Source organism: Salmo salar, unplaced genomic scaffold, assembly GCF_905237065.1.
Source record: "Salmo salar unplaced genomic scaffold, Ssal_v3.1, whole genome shotgun sequence".
In the NCBI taxonomy this organism is placed as follows: Eukaryota; Metazoa; Chordata; class Actinopteri; order Salmoniformes; family Salmonidae; genus Salmo; species Salmo salar.
Window position 1 is genome coordinate 23,308 of NW_025549232.1, and position 7,769 is coordinate 31,076.

Sequence of the window (7,769 nt, forward strand, 5' to 3'; positions counted from 1 at the left end):
ATCCTTGTCTTGTGCCACGTCCCTCAGGGAATCTGTCACAGTTCAGACCATTAGTAGTCAATATGGCATTTGGATGAGAATATTGGGACTTAATCCCTTTAATAAAGTTTGGACCCATATTGATCTTTTCTCCACTCCATCCTGTCGAACACCTTCTCAGCCTCCAGTGAAGCCAACAGGACAGGGGTGTGGAACACCCTCTCAGCCTCCAGTGAAGCCAGCAGGACAGGGGTGTGGAACACCTTCTCAGCCTCCAGTGAAGCCAGCAGGACAGGGGTGTGGAACACCTTCCCAGCCTCCAGCCAGCAGGACAGGGGTGTGGAACACCTTCTCAGCCTCCAGTGAAGCCAGCAGGACAGGGGTGTGGAACACCTTCTCAGCCTCCAGTGAAGCCAGCAGGACAGGCGTCTTCTGTGCGTTTACTTGATCTATAATATCAAAAAGGCGGCGAATGTTATCAGAAGAGAACCTGTCTCTAATAAATCCAGTTTGGTCCACTTTTATTATTTTGGGAAGAAGAGTGTTTAGTCTTTTGGCAATTTTGTAAATATTTTGTAGTCGAAATCCAACAAGCTTATGGGCCGGAAGGGCGAGCAGGATAGAGGGTCCTTGTCTTTTTTAAGCAACACTGTAATGTGGGCTATGTACATAGAGTCTGGGAGAGCTCCGTTTTTTGGAAAAATCAGCCAGCGTTGGAATGAAAATAGGGCTAAGCTGCGGCCAAAAAGCTTTGTAGAACTCTCTGGGAAATCCGTCTGGGTCTGGGGACTTGTTAGGTGGCGTGGAGATAATTGCCTCCAGGACCTCCTCAGGAGTGACGGGGGAGCTGAGATCTTCTTGGTATCTGATAGTTCTTGTAGCGTTTATCTTATCATATGTGACCTCGTCCTCTGCTGTTCGGATGGCCATGATTGTACACTCTGACTGCTCCTTTTTAAATTGGTGAGCAGTTTTTCTACTAGGCCTATTGCTATACTCATGATATTTCACGTTTAATAAATAAAACTATTTTTTTTTATCTGTGTGCTTCCATTGCTTTTTTCTTAGAGGGAGCATATGCAGTTAGATGACCTCTTAGTGTGGCTTTGGCAGCGTCCCGCATTGTGGCCGGAGAAACAGGAGAGTCTATGTTGTCTTGTGTGTAGTTGTCTATCTATGTAGTAACCAATGTATGGAATGCTTGGTTTGATAACGTGGAGGTGTTGAATTTCCGGCTCTTTGACCTCGGGATGTTTTTACAGAGGTCAAAGCAGAGGCGTGATCTGAAAGTGCTACGAGTCTGAATGTACAAGTGGCATAAATTATGAAAATATTTTGAGATAAAAATGTAATCTATACGAGAGCAGGTGTTATGGATATTAGACTAGTATGTATTGTCCATAGATGAGCTATTAGTCTCTCTCCAGATAGATATCAGTCCCATCTCTTTAGTAAGAGACTTCAACATCTTTGCAGATCTTGGGTTTGTGTTGGGGACTTGAGATGATTTGTCCAGAGTTGAGTCGAGGGTACAATTAAAATCTCCAGCCAGAACTCCAAAGGAAGCACAATGCTCAAAGCAGGAGTATCTGTGTTAGGGACCTATATATTTAAGATAGTAATTGGATGCCAATACAGTGACCCAGATATCAGAATAAATCTCCACTATGGATCAGATATGTTCGGCATCACAGAAGTGTGGCTGTTCCAATAGAGAAATGTCTGCTTTTTCCTTTCTGAGAACACAGAGTATCTCTTTCTGTTTTATTGCATGTCCTAGACCAGGGCAGCTCCATGTCATGACCTAGACCAGGGCAGCTCCATGTCATGACCTAGACCAGGGCAGCTCCATGTCATGACCTAGACCACAGCAGCTCCATGTCATGACCTAGACCACAGCAGCTCCACGTCGTGACCTAGACCACGGCAGCTCCATGTCCTAGACCAGGGCAGCTCCACGTCGTGACCTAGACCAGGGCAGCTCCATGTCATGACCTAGACCAGGGCAGCTCCATGACCTAGACCAGGGCAGCTCCATGTCGTGACCTAGACCAGGGCAGCTCCATGTCATGACCTAGACCACAGCAGCTCCACGTCATGACCTAGACCACAGCAGCTCCACGTCATGACCTAGACCAGGGCAGCTCCATGTCATGACCTAGACCACAGCAGCTCCACGTCATGACCTAGACCAGGGCAGCTCCACGTCGTGACCTAGACCAGGGCAGCTCCATGTCATGACCTAGACCACAGCAGCTCCATGTCATGACCTAGACCAGGGCAGCTCCACGTCATGACCTAGACCAGGGCAGCTCCATGTCGTGACCTAGACCAGGGCAGCTCCACGTCATGACCTAGACCAGGGCAGCTCCATGTCGTGACCTAGACCAGGGCAGCTCCACGTCATGTCCTAGACCAGGGCAGCTCCATGTCATGTCCTAGACCACGGCAGCTCCATGTCATGACCTAGACCACAGCAGCTCCACGTCAGTAGATATAAGGTCCCAGTCACCCCACAGTGAAAATACAGCCCCGTCCTCATCCTCTCTGCAGTGACAATACAGCCCCGTCCTCATCCTCTCTGCAGTGAAAACGTAGCCCCGTCCTCATCCTCTCTGCAGTGACAACACAGCCCCGTCCTCATCCTCTCTGCAGTGACAACACAGCCCCGTCCTCATCCTCTCTGCAGTGAAAACACAGCCCAGTCCTCATCCTCTCTGCAGTGACAATACAGCCCCGTCCTCATCCTCTCTGCAGTGAAAACGTAGCCCCGTCCTCATCCTCTCTGCAGTGACAACACAGCCCCGTCCTCATCCTCTCTGCAGTGACAACACAGCCCCGTCCTCATCCTCTCTGCAGCGAAAACGTAGCCCCCGTCCTCATCCTCTCTGCAGTGAAAACGTAGCCCCCGTCCAGACCACAGTAAAAAAGAGTGGTAGAAAGGAAGTTAATGAAATCAATAGCCCAGCCTACAAACACCTCCCCCAAAAAACATTGTCTTAATCACTTGGATTAAGTTAAACAGAAATGAGGGAGCAAATCCCAAAGAAGAATCTATAGGATAAATTGTTATTATTTAAATGAAATATCATCCGTATAAGGCGGTAATTACCATAGACATAAAACTGACACACTGAGCCTCTCGTTCGGTCTGTAGATGTGTCGTAATAGACAGGCTATCAATGGTGAGGGCCTATGTGGAAATGATCAATACAGATAAAACAGTAGACTAAAGGCCTAATATAAATATTCAATATCTGATCACTTTGTCTGTCATTTAACCTTTATGTTCCACAGACAAGATAACAGGCTGGAAATGGTTACCATTCTCACTTGACATAAAAGGGGAAATAAAGGTTATCCATCTCTCAGTGACAACGTTAGTAGGTCTACAGTAGGTTCGACTATAGGACCTACCCCTCTCTCAGTGACAACGTTAGTAGGTCTAGGTTAGACTATAGGACCTATCCTTCTCTCAGTGACAACGTTAGTAGGTCTAGGTTAGACTATAGGACCTATCCCTCTCTCAGTGACAACGTTAGTAGGTCTACAGTAGGTTAGACTATAGGACCTACCCCTCTCTCAGTGACAACGTTAGTAGGTCTAGGTTAGACTATAGGACCTACCCCTCTCTCAGTGACAACGTTAGTAGGTCTACAGTAGGTTAGACTATAGGACCTACCCCTCTCTCAGTGACAACGTTAGTAGGTCTAGGTTAGACTATAGGCCCTACCCCTCTCTCAGTGACAACGTTAGTAGGTCTACAGTAGGTTAGACTATAGGACCTACCCCTCTCTCAGTGACAACGTTAGTAGGTCTACAGTAGGTTAGACTATAGGACCTACCCCTCTCTCAGTGACAACGTTAGTAGGTCTACAGTAGGTTAGACTATAGGACCTATCCCTCTCTCAGTGACAACGTTAGTAGGTCTACAGTAGGTTAGACTACAGGACCTACCCCTCTCTCAGTGATAACGTTAGTAGGTCTACAGTAGGTTAGACTATATGATCTACCCCTCTCTCAGTGACAACGTTAGTAGGTCTAGGTTAGACTATAGGACCTACCCCTCTCTCAGTGATAACGTTAGTAGGTCTAGGTTAGACTATAGGACCTACCCTTCTCTCAGTGGCAATGTTAGTAGGTCTACAGTAGGTTAGACTATAGGACCTACCCCTCTCTCAGTGACAATGTTAGCAGGTCTACAGTAGGTTAGACTATAGGACCTATCCCTCTCTCAGTGGCAACGTTAGTAGGTCTACAGTAGGTTAGACTACAGGACCTACCCCTCTCTCAGTGACAACGTTAGTAGGTCTAGGTTAGACTATAGGACCTATCCCTCTCTCAGTGACAACGTTAGTAGGTCTAGGTTAGACTATAGGACCTACCCCTCTCTCAGTGACAACGTTAGTAGGTCTACAGTAGGTTAGACTATAGGACCTATCACTCTCTCAGTGACAACGTTAGTAGGTCTACAGTAGGTTAGACTATAGGACCTACCCCTCTCTCAGTGGCAACGTTAGTAGGTCTAGGTTAGACTATAGGACCTACCCCTCTCTCAGTGACAACGTTAGCAGGTCTACAGTAGGTTAGACTATAGGACCTACCCCTCTCTCAGTGACAACGTTAGTAGGTCTAGAGTAGGTTAGACTATAGGACCTATCCCTCTCTCAGTGACAATGTTAGTAGGTCTTGGTTAGACTATAGGACCTACCCCTCTCTCAGTAACGTTAGTAGGTCTACAGTAGGTTAGACTAAAGGACCTATCCCTCTCTCAGTGACAACTTTAGTAGGTCTAGGTTAGACTATAGGACCTACCCCTCTCTCAGTGACAACGTTAGTAGGTCTAGGTTAGACTATAGGACCTATCCCTCTCTCAGTGACAACGTTAGTAGGTCTACAGTAGGTTAGACTATAGGACCTATCCCTCTCTCAGTGACAACGTTAGTAGGTCTACAGTAGGTTAGACTATAGGACCTACCCCTCTCTCAGTGACAACGTTAGTAGGTCTAGGTTAGACTATAGGACCTACCCCTCTCTCAGTGACAACGTTAGTAGGTCTACAGTAGGTTAGACTATAGGACCTACCCCTCTCTCAGTGACAACGTTAGCAGGTCTAGGTTAGACTATAGGACCTACCCCTCTCTGTGGCAACGTTAGTAGGTCTACAGTAGGTTAGCCTGTTATGGCTAGGGGGCAGTATTTTCACGGCTGGATAAAAAACGTACCCGATTTAATCTGGTTACTACTCCTGCCCAGTAACTAGAATATGCATGTAATTATTGGCTTTGGATAGAAAACACTCCAAAGTTTCTAAAACTGTTTGAATGGTGTCTGTGAGTATAACAGAACTCAAATGGCAGGTCAAAACCTGAGAGATTCCTTTACAGGAAGTGGCCTGTCTGACCATTTCTTGAACTTCTTTGCCATCTCTATCTTTTACAAAGGATCTCTGCTCTAACGTGACACTTCCTACGTCTTCCATGGGCGCTCAGAGCCCGGGAAAAACCTGAATGTCGTCATCCCAGCCCCAGGCTGAAACACATTATCGCCTTTCTCAAGTGGCCGATCAAGGGACTGTGGGCTTAGGCGCGTGCCCTGGCCGCCCCCGTCTTTGTGATTTTTCCTCTTTTTGCCGAAAAGGAGATTCCCGGTCGGAATATTATCGCTTTTTTACGAGATATATTGCATAAAAATTTATTTTAAACAGCGGTTGACATGCTTCGAAGTACGGTAATGGAATATGTAGAATTTTTTTGTCACGAATAGCGCCATGCGCGTGACCCTGATTTACCATTTCGGATAGTGTCTGGGACGCACGAACAAAACGCCGCTATTCGGATATAACGATGGATTATTTTGGACCAAACCAACATTTGTTATTGAAGTAGCAGTCCTGGGAGTGCATTCTGACGAAGACAACAAAAGGTAATCAAACTTTTATAATAGTAAATCTGATTTTGGTGAAGGCTAAACTTGCCGGGTGTCTAAATAGCGAGCCCGTGATGCCTGGGCTATGTACTTAGAATATTGCAAAATGTGCTTTCACCAAAAAGCTATTTTAAAATCGGACATATCGAGTGCATAGAGGAGTTCTGTATCTATAATTCTTAAAATAATTGTTATGCTTTTTGTGAACGTTTATCGTGAGTAATTTAGTAAATTGTTAGCAAATTCCCCGGAAGTTTGCGGGGGGTATGCTAGTTCTGAACGTCACATGCTAATGTAAAAAGCTGTTTTTTGATATAAATATGAACTTGATTGACCAAAACATGCATGTATTGTATAACATAATGTCCTAGGTGTGTCATCTGATGAAGATCATCAAAGGTTAGTGCTGCATTTAGCTGTCTTCTGGGTTTTTGTGACATTATATGCTAGCTTGAAAAATGGGTGTCTGATTATTTCTGGCTTGGTACTCTGCTGACATAATCTAATGTTTTGCTTTCGCTGTAAAGCCTTTTTGAAATCGGACAGTGTGGTTAGATAAAGGAGAGTCTTGTCTTTAAAATGCTGTGAAATAGTCATATGTTTGAAAAATTTAAGTTTTTGTATTTTTGAGGAATTTGTAATTCGCGCCACGCTCATCATTGGCTATTGGAGCAGGTGTTCCGCTAGCGGAACGTCTAGATGTAAGAGGTTAAACTATAGGACCTACCCCTCGCTCAGTGGCAACGTTAGTAGGTCTACAGTAGGTTAGACTATAGGACCTACCCCTCTCTCAGTGACAACGTTAGTAGGTCTTGGTTAGACTATAGGACCTACCCCTCTCTCAGTGACAACGTTAGTAGGTCTAGGTTAGACTATAGGACCTACCCCTCTCTCAGTGACAACGTTAGTAGGTCTACAGTAGGTTAGACTATAGGACCTACCCCTCTCTCAGTGACAACGTTAGTAGGTCTTGGTTAGACTATAGGACCTACCCCTCTCTCAGTGACAACGTTAGTAGGTCTACAGTAGGTTAGACTATAGGACCTACCCCTCTCTCAGTGACAACGTTAGTAGGTCTAGGTTAGACTATAGGACCTATCCCTCTCTCAGTGACAACGTTAGTAGGTCTAGGTTAGACTATAGGACCTATCCCTCTCTCAGTGACAACGTTAGTAGGTCTAGGTTAGACTATAGGACCTACCCCTCTCTCAGTGACAACGTTAGTTGGTCTACAGTAGGTTAGACTATAGGACCTACCCCTTTCTCAGTGACAACGTTAGTAGGTCTAGGTTAGACTATAGGACCTACCCCTCTCTGTGGCAACGTTAGTAGGTTTGTCTTGCAGGTAGGGGATCAGTGGCATGTTGCCCTCTTCTTTTTCGGCCAGGTTTTATAAAACACTGTTATTCCTTTGCCCCCTATTTTACAGGTCCTCTGTTTTCTTTTCCAGATGGTCTATTTTTCTTTTTTAGCAGATGCTATTGTTTCCATGGTAGCAGATGCTATTGTTTCCATGTTGTCTGCCAGTGAGTTTTCCAGGGATAGGATTCGTCCCTCTGCCTCTTCCAGGCGCCTCGTGGTGATGGTTATCTTGTTGTTGATGTCAGGCAAGGCATTTTCCAGGGTTGTCACCTTGCCTACTATCGCGCTGAGCTGGGAGTTAATGCCATATAGTTTGATGTTGTATTCTGTACATTGGGATCTCAGCTCAGAGAATATGTCTTGGACAGAGGATGAGGTTGGCAGTTGATGGGCCTCAGGAAGGGACGGATCCTCCTGCTCTGTAACAACAGTCGTTAGGAATGGACCAAGACGCAGCGGGAATGTGGATACTCATGTTTATTGATAAAAAACAAGTAAAG